This window comes from Microtus oregoni, unplaced genomic scaffold, assembly GCF_018167655.1.
Source record: "Microtus oregoni isolate MIOR12 unplaced genomic scaffold, Mior012 000003F_ref0000135, whole genome shotgun sequence".
Taxonomy (NCBI): domain Eukaryota; kingdom Metazoa; phylum Chordata; class Mammalia; order Rodentia; family Cricetidae; genus Microtus; species Microtus oregoni.
In genome coordinates this window covers 5,132,001-5,147,551 of record NW_024543062.1, presented here as the reverse complement: position 1 = coordinate 5,147,551, position 15,551 = coordinate 5,132,001, and positions in this window count along the sequence as shown.

The window sequence follows — 15,551 nt, the reverse complement described above, 5'->3', positions numbered from 1 at the left end:
TGGTAAATATATACAATATATATATATATATATATATATATATATCAATACAATATATGTCAATACATAAAAAAATGTTTTAAACAGAGGTAGAAACATGCATGCATACAATAGTCAATATAATTTAACTTTGTATCAATATACAAGAATCTATACCAATATATTTGTCTAAAAACAGTAAATCACAATTAGAAATCTATTATCCCATCGTCCCTCTTTTTTTTTTCAAAATGATCCCTGAGCTTATAAAATTCCTCCCCCAACCCTCAATCATATACTAATTATAATCAACCCCTAAATGATGTCCCTAACCCAAGGGCAAACTTTACTGGGAGAGGGGACATCGTCCTCTAGAATTACTTCCAGCTGTCATGGGGGCGACGTTCTTTCTGGGGGATCCTAAGAAAGTAAAATGATGGTTAAATTTCAAGATCAATGTCTTTTAAAATTGCAAATAGACTCTGAGTATTTTGTGCAGGTCTGGCCAAAATGTTGTATAAGATGTGCACCATTTCAGCTAACCAAGTTGGAACTGTCTTGTGCAGCTGGTACCCAAAGCAGGTCTTGTAGTAGCGCTATCAGTATCATGACATCATATCAACCAGGTGGAGTTGTTGTTATGAGGCCCCATCTTCCTGGAAACTTCAAATGTCACTTCAGGAAAAACTCATTGTTCATTATGAAAAACTTAAACATTAATCATATAGACATATATAGACATATATATATATTCAATGAAAGGCATGATAGATATATTCAATGAAAACTATGATAGATATGAAGAAAAGCAAAGATGTTTTCTAAACTCATATTTCTTTCTGTCCCACATCATGGCTCTTGACATGAGACAGAAACTCCAGAATCTCTGGATTTTTCTCTTACTAACAGGCTTGGAATTGGAGAGGGACTGAGCCAGAGTCCAACTTCAAAACCAGCTTCATAAATTTAGAAATATGGTTTAATATTACTTACACAACCCATTCAGTTTTCTTGATATTTCCTATTGGGCAGGTATTTTTCCATCTGTCAGTATCCAAACATCCAGGGTCCCTTGAATTTCTCAAAGATGAGTGTTTTCCTGTGGAGGTAAGAACAGAACCCTGCCCCCATTCTATATGTTTTTCTTACCACCTGTATGAATATCATCATTGTGGATGAGTTGTCATTTCTCCTTTCCAAGAGGTTTCTCCTCTTCGAATCGAAACTTTATTAATTTTGATGGTATCCACAATTTTTCTTCTCCTGTGGAAACAAGAGCAAAATCCCTTCCCCAACGGAGCACATCTCCTGGCTTCCACTGAGAGGTCAGCACATCTTTGAAATAAATCGGTTGATTTAGTTCAGCAGACTTTTCCATTATCCAATGTCTTTCTGGTGCTGTCGTTCCTTTCTCATTAGCGTAAAGAAAATTCAAGGTTAGGGGAGCTGAAGAGATGGCTCATTGGTTAAGAGCACTGACTGCTCCTCCAGAGGACCCGGGTTCAATTCCCAGCACCCACATGGCAGTTCACAGCTGTCTGTAGCTCCAGTTCAAGAGAATCTGACATCGTTATACCAATGTGCATGAAATGAAGTTAAATAAAGTTTTAAAAAAAAAAGAAAATTCAAGGTTAATAAAGCATTATGTAATCTATTTCTGGGGGTATTTTCAGTCCCTTTCTGTTTGTTCAGCATATCCTTTATAGTACGATTTGATCTTTCTATAACTGCCTGACCTGTAGGATTATTTGGTATACCTGTAATGTGTTTTATATTATAATAATCAAAAAAGTGTTTCATTTTCTTAGATACATATGCTGGACCATTATCTGTCTTTATTTGTGCAGGTATACCCATGATGGCCATAACTTCCAATAAATGTGTGATTACTGAATCAGCCTTTTCTGAGCTCAGGGCAGTAGCCCATTGAAAACCTGAATACGTGTCTATGGTGTGGTGTACATATTTTAATTTACCAAATTCCATAAAGTGGAACACATCCTTATGCCAGATTTCATTTCTCTTAGTACCCTTTGGGTTACTCCCTGCAGGCAACGGTGTTTGATTATAGAAAGAACAAGTAGGACATCTCTTTATAATGTCCTTAGCTTGTTGCCAAGTAATGGAAAATTCTTTTTTTAGGCCTTTACTATTGACATGATGCTTCTTATGAAATTCTGAGGCTTGCAACACACTTCCAATCAATAATTGATCAATCTCAGCGTTGCCTTGGGCTAGAGGACCAGGCAGACCTGTATGGGACCGGATGTGTGTTATGTACATCAGACAAAGCCTGTTCCTGATTATGTCTTGTACCTGGATAAACAATGAAGTCAACTTTCTGTCATCTGGTATAAATTCAGCGGTTTCAATATGCAAGATAACTCTTTCTGCATATTGTGAATCTGTAACTATATTAAGAGGTTCTTTAAAATCCCTTAGCACCATAAGAATGGCATATAATTCTGCCTTCTGGACAGAATTATAAGGGCTTTGTTCCACCTTACTCAATTCATCTGACTTGTAACCTGCTTTCCCTGATTTATTTGCATCAGTATAGAACGTATGGGCTCCAGTTATTGGAGCATCATGTACAATTCTGGGAAGAATCCAAGAAGTTCTTTTTATAAGGTTAAGTCTACCACTTTTGGGATAGTTGCTATTAATTTCTCCCAAAAAATTAGCACAAGCTCTTTGCCACGGTTCATTGTCTTCCCATAACTTTTTTATTTCTTCAGTAGTAAAAGGCACTATAATTTCTGATGGGTCTATACCTGCTAGTTGACAAAGTCTCAGCTTACCTTTTATAATTAATTCAGAGACTTTTTCCACATAAGTTTTTAATTTTTTACTTGGTTTATTATGTATAAATATCCACTCTAAAATAATATCTTCCCTCTGCATTAGAATCCCTGTAGGAGAAATTCTGGAAGGCAATATGACTAGGATGTAGCTAAGATTTGGGTTCACCCTATCCACATGTACCTCCTGTAATTTTTCCTCAATCATTGTCAGTTCCTTTTCTGCTTCAGCTGTCAGTTTTCTTGGACTATTCAAATCTTTATCACCATCTAAGGTTTTGTTTAAATGAACTATTAGATCAGGTGTTATCCCAACAGCTGGTCGTAGACTGGAAATGTCTCCTAACAATCTTTGGAAGTCATTAAGAGTCTTTAACCGGTCTCTCCTAATTTGTGCCTTTTGTGTTTTAATTTTCTCTAACCCTATTCTGTAACCTAGGTCATTAATAGAATTTCCTCTTTGAATCTTTTCAGGGGCAATTTGTAATTCCCACCTAGGCAAGACTTTCTTTACTTCTTCAAACATCCTTTCTAAAGTATATTTATTTGAATCAGATAACAAGATGTCATCCATGTAATGATAAATTATGGACTTGGGGAATTGTTTACGAATTATTTCCAATGGCTTACTTACAAAATATTGGCACAATGTAGGACTACTGATCATACCCTGTGGGAGGACAGTCCATTGATATCTCCTATTAGGCTGAGAATTATTATAAGTAGGCACTGTGAAGGCAAATTTTTCTCTATCCTTTTCTTATAACGGTATAGTGAAAAAACAATCTTTCAAATCAATAACTATAAGAGGCCATCCTTTTGGTAACAGAGAAGGCAAAGGAATTCCAGATTGTAGTGGGCCCATAGGTTGAATTACTTTGTTAACAGCTCTTAGATCTGTCACCATTCTCCATTTACCAGATTTCTTTTTTACAACAAACACAGGAGAATTCCAAGGGCTGGTTGATTCTTCAATATGGTGAGCATCTAGTTGCTCTTGCACCAGCTGTTCCAATGCCTGTAGTTTATCTTCAGCTAGAGGCCACGGTTTGATCCATATTGGCTTCTCAGTTAGCCATTTTAAAGGTAGGGCTGTTGGTACCTCTAAAGGTTTGGTATTTGCTGTATGTTCTTGTACAGCCTGAATGGCTGGTGACCTTTTTCCATAATACCTCATCATATCCTTCCCAGAATTATGAGTTCCTGAAACTACAGGAATGTTAATCTGGGTATTCCATTGCTGTAGCAGGTCACGGCCCCATAAATTTATGGCAATATTGGCTATATATGGCCTTAGTCTTCCTATTTGCCCTTCGGGCCCTATGCATTCAACCCATCTTGTGCTTTGTTTTACACGAGGTAGAGTTCCAATTCCCAGGAACCGAACATCTACCTCTTGAAGAGGCCAATTCGGATGCCGAGATTCTGGGGTAATGATACTTACATCCACACCTGTGTCTAATAAGCCTTCAATAAAAGTGCCATTTATACAGATTCTTAGCTTTGGTCTTTGATCATTAATAGAAGTCTGCCAAAATATACGTTTATTCTGTCCTACTGGGTTTTTTGACTCATCCTCCACACGTAATTCATCATTTAGACCAGTATTACTTTTTACAGCAGAAATTGGAGCTTTTAATTTTCTTGGTGAGGCATGTTCTCCACTGTGACTGGGAATGACTGGGCCACTGTTGGCTTGGGGGTCTGCGAGAGGCCCCCCAAGGAGTTTCCCGATGATATCGGATTGCCCTGTCTGTCTGTTGTTGACCTACATTCGTTGGACCAATGCCGGCCTTTACCGCATCTCCTACATATACCTGAAGGCCGAGGTCTCCTATTTTTGTCATTCCCAGAAGAGATATTATTCCTAGAAATTCTTTGCCTGCAATCCCTTTGCAAATGTCCTAATTTACCACAATTAAAACACCTGGAAGTTTGATGTCTCCTCATTGCTTTGGAAATCGCTTCTCCTACCCAAGATTCATCATTATAGCTAAACGTCTCAACATTCATTGTATGCTGAATCCATTCATCCATAGGTGCTGATCTAGACTTTAAAGGCCCAATTATCTTTTTGCATTCTATGTTTGCATTCTCAAAAGCTAGGGATTCAAGAAGTATTCGTCTAGCTTCTGGGTCGGTTACCCCTATGTCCAGAGCCTTAATTAATCTTTGCAAAAAGTCAATAAAGGGTTCTCTCTGTCCCTGCCTAATTCTGGTATATGATTCAACCCTTTTTGCTGGATCTTGTATCCTATTCCAAGCATTTAAAGCTGCTTGGTGACATAGAGACAATACTTCATCGTCATAAAGATCTTGGACCAGCCGGGCAGTGGTGGCGCACGCCTTTAATCCCAGCACTTGGGAGGCAGAGGCAGGCGGATCTTTGTGAGTTCGAGACCAGCCTGGTCTACAAGAGCTAGTTCCAGGACAGGCTCCAAAACCACAGAGAAACCCTGTCTCGAAAAACCAAAAAAAAAAAAAAAAAAAAAGATCTTGGACCTGTGGATCAGCATATTTTCCTGCACCAAGAATTTGATCTTGGGAAACCTCAACACCTTTTGCTCTTCCTTGCTGTTCCATATGTTTGGATTCCTCTCTGAAATAAATTCCAAACATCAAGGAAAGTCCATTATCTAAAACTGCAGACACTAACTGATGGAAATCATGGGGGGTAGCTCTAGCATTAGAATCCCAAGTCCTTATCATTTCCTTTACATATGCATTGTGCAAGTCAAAATTAACAACAGCTTGCTTAATTTCTTTCAGATCATTCATTGCTATTGGCGTCCATCTAGCTTCTCTGACTCCCTTTGAGCCTTTAGAAGTTGACGCTTTGTCAGAATTAAGTATAGGGTATGTTGCTAGAACCCTGGGTAAGCCAGTTCTAATAGCTGGTGTTGGCATTGTATCCTGTCCTTGTGCCTCCTTACTCTGTTCACCAGCTGCAATAATTTCTCCAATCTTTTCAAATCTTTTTATCATTGTCTCTCTTAAATCCTGAATCTCCCGACCTGTATATATTTCCAGTGATTTCACTGAGGTATCAATTTTTTTGGCCCCCATTCTGCACCTGTGATTCCAAAGCTTTAATTTTTTCCTTCAAAGATAACATGTCCTCCTTAAACTTTTCTTGTATATCATGTAGATTCCCATCTTGGAGGTACATTCTGTCTGTTACCTTATCAAAACTTTGTGATAAAGTCTGAAGGTAAAATTCAACAGCCTGAACCCTTTCAGGTAACTTTCTAGTACCCTTGGATATGGAGTCAATTTTGTCTGTCATAGTATCCACTTGTTCAAATAACCTCTGATTTTCAATAATTTTAATCCTGTCAATTAGTTGTTCATTATTAGTTCATAAAGATTCTATCATTCTTAGGAGTGCCATATTCTTCTGTTCATTATTAGTTCATAAAGATTCTATCGTTCTTAGGAGTGCCATATTCTTCCTTAATGATAGACTATGGAAAAGAAAACTGAAACCTAGTAACAAGCAAATTAAGGTATCCCCATAATCATATAAACCTTGTATTATGTAATCCATTGTATTAGTAAATATAAATTTACTAATCCATTGTATTAGTGAAAACAAAGCAGTAAAATTTGCGTTAGAAATGAAAACTGCCATATTACCTATTATCCAGCAGGTGGCGCTGTTGCCAAGTCGCGATGAAAACGGGGTCCTGTTTCAGTGCCTTAGTAGATGTTAAAAACTGGAAAATGCAAGTTTCTCAACAAAGTAAATGTAATTAAATCAATTCCAGAGACGGAACCAGAAACCCAGAATCCAGGGGTAGAGAAGAGCAACCTGGAAGCCGCTTATGCCTCCACGTGACAGAGTCACCCTGAGGGGTTGCAGCTTTCAGCAACCGTGTGCTCTGGTTCGTGCCACTTAAGAGCTGTACTTACAAGGGAGATTTAAAAACGACTCAGAAAAGAGCAAACCACACGGGCAGAGACTACACAGGCCTGTGGAGTTTAATTCCACGTGGGGAGGCAGACGATAGGGTGCGTGGGTACTGGAAGTCAATCTGAGGTGTCTAAAGAGAAAATATAAAGAACTGCTGGCTCCACGCACAAGACACAAGCCACAAGGCCGCCGCCAGCAAGGCTGCCGCCGCTGCCAGGCACAGGCCGCGGCTGAGGAAGGGAGGCTCGCATCAAGCCGAACTCGCAGCCAGCAGCGGGGGGGGGGGGGGGGGGGGGGGGGGGGGGGGGGGGGGAAGGAGAGGTCCTAACACCAAACGTTGGGTGCCAACTGAAGGCGTAAGTCACAAACAATGCCACACCAGTTTGGAATTATGATTAATAGGGTGGTATTTATTTAAAGGGGAAAAACTTACAGCTCACAGCCTTCTGCGCAACCAGGAAGGAAGTCTAGTCGCCAGCGGAGCAGGAAGTGAAGAGAGAGAGAGCAGAGGGAAGTGGCCGCTTTTTTAAATGGAGAGAGACCACGCCCCAATGGGCTGGTATCTCAGCGGCTATAGGCTGGAGGAGTGGGAGGACCTCCCACAACAATATATAATCAATTTTTAAAGCAAATTAGTCTAGTCCTTTGATGAACTCGAGAAATAGCTACCAATCATTAGCTTTAATTGTGCTCATCTTTACTGAGCCAGCCATTCAGAGAAAGACGCCCTCGGAAACAACGTGATGGCACTCCATTCTCTCTAAGGCACATGCATCCGTGTGGGCATGTGTGAATGGGCACCTGTGTGTGAGCTTGGCACTGACGCTTCATGGTATTCCTACCTCCTATCACTCACTCTTTGAATGTCCACAGACAGAGAAGGGTAAATCCTACTCTGAATTTATTACTGTATTCATATTTCATTTCTCCAGCTCCTGTGGGGGTTTTTTTCTATAACAAATAATGTTAGTGAATCTGGTGTAGACCTAAGTCTTTGATGACTGTAAGTTTGCACAACATTGCGGACGGAGAGGACTGACCGTTGGAAGTTGTTCCCTGACCCCACACACACATGCACTCACATACATACACACACAAATGAATGAATGAATGAATGAATGAATGAGAAGAAAGCTTAAGCCAAATGTGTTCTTTCTCATTATCCCAGAATTTGGGAAGTAGAGGCAGGAGAAGATCAAAAACAGAAGATAGATGAGAAGGAGAGGGATGAGAAGGAGAGGGAAGAGGAGGAGAGGGGAGGGGAGGGGAAAGACGGAGAGGGGAGAGGAGGAGAGGACAGGGTAGGGGAGAGAAGGAGAGGGAAGAGGAGGAGAGGAAGGAAGGGCAAAGAAATCTCAAGGAAGGGAGGGAAAAAGGAAGGGAGGAGATTAGAGAAGCAAGCTAGCTAAGGTGTACTTACTAGATACTTTTCTCAGCAGTCACAAATATTACCTCATTTGACCCTCATTCCAAGCTTAGGAAGTGGATTTTAATGCCACTCCCAGGTTATAGGAAACTAAGATGTGAAGGAGTTAAAAATGACCTGAATAGGTCACTGAAACAGTGAGTAGAAGAGGTAAAATAGAAACAAGTCAAGGTTTACTGAACCACTTCTTCGGAAGAGTCCACGGAGTCAAGTACACTGCAGCTCTGCTCGTGGTAAGCAAGCACTTAGACACTGAGAACTGTGACCCCACCATTTGGGGTCACACAGATAGCCCAGCCAGAGAGTTAAAATGTCTGCACTGGGGGTGGAAAGTGGGGTGATGCCCAGGGCCCAGGCAATAAGAACGTTTTTCAGTGATGCATGAATTTCTCCTGATTCCTCAATGGCTCTATTTATAAATGCCCACAGCCCAGGTCAGTGTGGGTTTCAGGAGAGGAGGCTACAGTTGGCACTGAGGGCTGGAGGGAGCGATGTTCCGCCTATTTATTTCTAAGCTGCTGTCGAGACGTTAAAACGCCAAGACAAGCATCTCTTTCAGAGTAACTTTCTTTGGCTTAGTGCCAGGAAGCTCTCACGGCACTGCTTTATGCCACCAACAATGTCCTTGCTGTCCCTCCTCTTCCCACCAGATGAGACCAGCCTCCTCCCACAGCCAGATGTTCGTGATGTGTGCCAAGACCCTGGGTAGCCGGGTACTCGGGGAGCAGGCATCACCCATGGGTAAGGAGTGCAAAGAAGCCCAACAGCCTAGAATAGCATTTTTCAGCCTGTGGGTTGCGACTCCTTTAGGATCAAATGACCCTTTCACAGAGGTCACCTAAGACTATCAAAAAGCACAGATATTTACACACACACACACACACACACACAAGCAGGACTGGAGAGGTGGCTCAGAGGGTAAGAGTGTTCATTGTGGGAGCATGAGGACTTGAGTCTGAAATCCCCAGCACCCACATGGAAAAAAAAAGTGTGGTTATGCATTCTTGTAGCCTCAACACTGTCTGGGGTGGGTAGAGAGTAAAGATTTGGGCTCGCTGGCTGCCGACTTGGCTTCAGGTTCAGTAAGACGCCCTGCCTTGGAGAAACGTGGCAGTGAGTGGTAAGGCAGGGCATTCAACAGCCTCTTCTGGCCTCTGCACAGGCCTGAGCACCTACACACATGTGCACTTACACAATCTACACACACACACTCCTACCTTTACGTTCCCAACATGCACAAACACATCCTTGGTGTGGGGGGAGATGGTACCCAGAGCCGAGAATTCTACCAACTGAGCTACATCCCCGCTCCAGCGATTTTATACATGTTTAAGGGGAGAGCTATAATTTTTTAAAGATTTATTATGTATTGTATGTATGTATGTGTTCTGCCTGCATGACAGAAGAGGACACCAGATCTCATTTTAGATGGTTGTGAGCCACCATGTGGTTGCTGGGAATTGAACTCAGGACCTCTGGAAGAGCAATCAATGCTCTTAACCTCTGAGCCATCTCTCCGCCCCAAGAGATATAATTTTTTAAAGCATGCCAGGCTGCAAACTGCACTGCAGCAACCAAAGTTGGGGAGAACTGGGATAGAAAGCAGGGAAGGAACTCCAAGCAGTTTCTTCCTCACCTCAGCTCCAACCAAATCCCTTGGAGACTAAAGGGTGGGTTTAAGGGTGGATGCCAAGGGGATAATAAAGGATGGTTCCTCTAGCAAAGCCACACCAGAGGTCCAAGAGGAATCCAGGGTGCAGGCTCTCCTCTTCCCTCACTGAGCAGAGCCTTGCATGGAACTTGGGACCCCAGGACCAAAAGCCTCTATGACACTGTTTTTGGACAGACAGCCTGCCAACGGGGATCCAGCAAAGCCTGGTGGTGCAGGCCTGTAACCCAGCAGCTCAGCAAGCCGAGGTAGCAGGAGCAGTGCAAGTGGGAGACTAGCCTGAGCTGCATGAGCTTCAAAATAAAAGGGAGAAGAGGAAGAGAAGGAAAAGAGGAGAAAATAAGGTGGTGGGGAAGAGGAGGAGGGGAGAAGATGAAGAAGGGGAGGAGAGAAGAGGGGGGGAAGGGAGAGAAAGGAAGGAGGGTGATCAAGAGGACAAAGGGGAAGAGGAGGAAGGAGGAGGAGAAAAAAGAGATTAAGGATATAAGTCAGTTTTAGATGGCACTTGACTAACTTGTACAAGCCCCCAGGTTCCATATGAGTGGCTGGGCTTGGAAGATTCTGCAATCATCTAAGGTTATTCCCTAAAATGTCAAATCAGGAATCATAAATCCAGGCAAAAGTACATACCTACACCACCCCCACACCCCCACGGAGGACTTTGCCTCCTGACGAGTGCATCCTGAGAGCATCGGTTGCGGTAAAATTACACCACACTGTTCTTTCTAGCTCTCAGGCCTTGGAAGTTGTCCTGGTCCCAGTCAGGATATGGCACCACCTAGCGACCACTTGGAGAAGTTACAGTGAATTTTTTTATTGCTTTTTTTCCCCCCTTTTCCTAGCAGTTACAGCAAGCCCACAACCAAGGCCAGATTGTCTTTGACTATTCCCAAAACTGCACCCTTACTAATATACCGCTCCGTCACAGATGAGTTGGCTGACTCAAGTCAAAGCTCCTTTCAGCCGCAAAGAACACCAATACCTGCAAAAGGTGAGCAATGAGGGGGAGAGAGGCATAGGATTGTCCCCTAGTGTGGGTGCTCCTCAGGGTCCAGAATTACAGGCCAGTAAATTGACCTGCTGCTGTTTTCAGAACACCTGCAAAAGACAGGAGCACTGTGAAAAAAAGAGCCCTATGGACTGAGGCACCAACTGAAGCTTGTGTATCTTTCTTGGCCAATGGGGGAGGGGTAGTGAATGTTTACACATGTGTGTGTGCAGGCGTGCTCACCCATGTAGGCATTTGTAGAAGCCTGAGTTCAACTTCAGAACATCTCCCTCAATCACTGCTCCACCTTATTGCCTGTTTTGCTTTAGGCAATGGGGACTGACTGTGGAGCCCTGGTCAGCCCATCACTTGCTATGGAGATTAGGCTGGCCTCAAACTCACAGAGATCCGCCTGCCTCTACCTCCCAGTGCCAGGCTTAAAAGTGTGTGTCACCAAGCCTGGCTCCTTGCTTGTTTTTAAGCCAAAGTCTGCCACCGAACCTGGCGCTGGCCAGCTAACATACCTGCCAACAAAGCCTCCAACACCCCTGCCCGCACATTCCTGTGGTGATCCTGGGTCTGCCCCCTAGTGCTGGATTACAGATGTGCACAGTCACCCAAATTTTATATGGGTGCTGGGGATGTGAACTCGAGTTCCCAAGTACTTTACCCACAGAGCCATCTCTCCAGCTTCAGCTCCTGCATTCTTGAGATGCCAAGCAAGGACACGCAGGGAGCATAAGACATACGGGAAACTGCCTCTTCCTCAAACATCCGCTTTTGAGCGGGGTGGACCATTATCTAAATGAGTGGAGGTGGGGATGACAAGTCGATTGTTCCCATCGATTGAAGTGGGGTTACATCAGAATGTTACCAAAACTGATCTTTGATGACTCTTCCCCATGGTCCACAATGAAGTTCTGTAGGAGACACACTGGCCTCCACCAGCCTCCAACTCTACCCACGTATCTGGTGTGGCAGAAGGCTTCTGAGCTGAGCTTTACAGATGAGATCTCAGTGTGACCTCCGAAGATCAGGATGAAGTGTGCTCTTTGCTGACTGACCCTGGAGAGCTGTGGGTAGCCCATTAGGTGATGAAACCAGAGTCTAGGCAGTGTGGTTTGTTCTGCCTCTGCGATGCCTTAGCCAAAGCTGCAGGTGGGAAAGATGGCTTCTCCCAGCTTAGCTGCAGAGGGCGTGGGTATGTGGGCACAGAGAGATGCATAAAAGCATAAACTGTCATCTGGGGAGACAGCTGTCTCTACAGCGCTTGCCGTGTAGATATTAGGACCCAAAGTCAAGCAAGCAGCCACATATCTGTAATCCCAGGAATAGGGAGGCAGAGACAGGAGGATACTCGGGGCTTACTGGCCAACCAGTCAAGACAAACACGTGAGGTTCCGATTTGGTGGGAGGTCCTGTCTCGATATAAAGTGGGGAACAACTGAGGCAAACATAAGACATCAACCTCTAGCCCTCACACATATGTACAAACGCATGCACAACACACATACACACACACAGCATGCAGTCCCAGCAGCCCACATGGTAGCCCAGACACTCTCCTGAAACAAACAAACGGCCCTGCAGACGAGCTACTGAAAGCAAACATTAAAGGAGCAATGCTTGCAACACCCATAAAGGTCAATAGCAAAGGAAAAAAGCAGGTTTCACAGCACTTGTGGTATTCACTGGTGGGAGGAAACAGTAGTCTCGTCTTCAGCTCCAGCCCAGGATTCCAGAAGAAACCCTGACTTAAAGGGTACCTAGAGTACACAGCATGAAAGTTTGCTTTATATGGGACAGGGCACAGATAAGGCAAAAGAAAATTCCTCAAGGGAAAAAAAAGAAATGGTTTTGGTTTCTTATTTACAGCGTCTTTAGTTCTCCCTTTTCTCTAAGGATGTGGGAAGTATTACCTCTGGAATAACCCTAGGGACTGGGGGAGATGAATACGTGGGTAACATGCTCACTGCACAAGTGCAGGGTCCTGAGTTCAGATCCCCAGAATCCACAGAAAGTCAAATGCAGTAGTTCACATCTGCAATCCCAGTGGTTCCTGATGCTTTTACTTGCAGAGAGATGGGAGTCAGACAGGAGACACCTCAGAAGCCACTGCACAGGCCAGCTAGCCTGGTGTATATAATAGTGAACAGAAAGACACTAGATCAAACGAGATAGAACCAGTACTCAGTGCTGTCCTTGAGATCTGCATGCAAGTAGTGGCAATGCTCACACACACAAACACACAAGCATGTGCACACCACCCACTCACACACACAAACACACAAGCATGTGCACACCACCCACTCACACACACAAACACACAAGCATGTGCACACCACCCACTCACACACACAAACACACAAGCATGTGCACACCACCCACTCACACACAGAGAGAAGGGAGAGAGGAGGAAGGCTTTTTAATATTTGGATTAAAAGAACAAGGTTGGGAACACTGAGGAAGATAAGAAGGTTTAAGACTGAGTAAGAGTTAGCCACACTAACTAGAAAAAAGAACTGGCCTCTAGAAAAAAATAAAAGCCCATTTTGCAGGGTCCAGAAGGTGTCCCCAAACCCCTCCTGCATAACACATGAGCAAGGCATGCTTGCCCTTTCCCCTAGTACACTTGGTGATTTTTTTGTATAGTCATACCTTATACATATTCTTTTTTATTTTTTATTTGTGTTTTTGTTTGTCTTTTGAGACAGGGTTTCTCTGTGCAGCCCTGGCTGTCCTGGAATTCACTCTGTAGACCAGGCTGTCCTCAAACCAGAGATCTACTTGTCCCTGCCTCCTGAGTGCCGAGATTAAAGGTGTGCACTACCACCACCTGGCCCTTATGCATCTTCTTGTGTCTAATGTACCTAGTAGTAACAAACTGAACCGTACGTAAGGACAATCTCTAAAAAATCATCCACTTACGGGCAGGTGAGAGGGTTCAATTGGAAAGATGCCTGCTGCCAAGCCCGATGACCGGAATTCAATCCTCCCAAATTGTGGCAGGAGAGAACTGACTCCCACAAGGTGTCCTCTGACCTCCACGTGTGTGCTGCATACACACACCCACACACATACACACAGAAACAAATATAGAGAGAGTCCTCACCCTATTCCAGGAGGAGACCACCTCAAGGAAGGAGAGATAGGGTGAGACTCCTAATTCCAGATACTGACAGCAGCCATAGCCACCAGCTTGACCAGGGACCCTTCACTCTGGTGGTGTGCTCTGATTTAGCTTACTTGCCTGTCTGCTAAAAAATAACCCGTGAAGGGTAACAAAGATAGCTCAGTGGGGAAAGGAACCCGCACTGCCACACCTAAGGGACAACCTGGAAGAAGGAGAGAAACAACTGCAAACTGTCTTCTGTGTGGCACACACACACACTTATGCAACACATATATGCACATACACACACAACACACACATATATACACACACATACAGACAGACACATGTGCACACAAATACACACGTACATACACACATACAGACACATGCACACACAAACACACACACGTATGCATGCATGCACACTCACATACACACACATGCGCATGCACACACACAGCCCTGATAAATCGTATTACTGAAAGGACAAATTAATGAAAGGATCAAATACAATTAGTGTGATCCGGACTCTAAATTCTCACAAACGCAATAAAGCATAGGGTTTTGGTCTCATTTGAGGTCTTGAAAACTGAGTTAGGGAGTAAAGGTGCCTGCTGACAATCCTGGTGACCCGAGTTCAATCCCTGAGAACCACGTGACTGAAGGGGAGGACTGAGTCCTGAAAGCTATTCTGACTCCACAGGTATGCTGTAGCATGCATACATGCACACACATGCACACACATGCACATACATGTAAGCGCCTTGCTACGGGACAGACGTTAGCAAGTCGGGCAAGGGGATGGAGATTAAAGAACACAAGAGACGTGTGTCATTCGTAAAGAGAGAATGCAGAATGCCGTTTATTCAAGCTTAGAGAAAACCTTATATACCTAACTGCTGCACAATGGAAATCCTCCAGGCAGGTGGGACATTACCAGGCTCAATACGGGGTGGGGGGCGGGGGGACTCCCATATAGCTAACCACCAGGGTGGGCAGAGGGAGCACAGTAACAAACGAGATGTTTTGTCAGAAACTGCAACAAGATGTTTTGCCAAAAACTGCTAGCTATCCTCAATATGAACCCTGGGAGGAGGGTTAGACCTGTGGGCCCTACACATATATACTATACAAATATAAGTAATTAAATTTATTTTTTAATGTATTTCAACTGGGTGTGGAAGTATATGCCTTTAATCCCAGTGCTAGGGAGACAGAGGTAGAAAGGTTCCTGGGAAATTGAGACCACTCTGATCTACACAGAGTGGTCTGGTACAGCCAGGCCTACATAGTGAGAAACTGTATCTAAAAGGAAAAAATTCAGGCTCAGCAGGGAGAGACATTGTTGCTAGCCTGAGGACCTGAGTTTAATATCCAGGGCCTTCCACATGGTAGAAGGAGAGAACTGACTCCTGCAGGTTTTCTTCTGACTCTGGAATGTGTACACACACACACACACACACACACAGATGATGATGATGATGATGATGATGATGATGATGATGATGATGATGATGAAAAAGACAGACAGAGAGAGAGAGATAGAGGATGGATAGATAGATAAATAGACAGACAGACAGACAGACAGACGTGATATTGGTTACTTTTCTTATCGCCATGACAAAATACCTTTCAAACAACTTGAGGAAGGGAAGGTTTA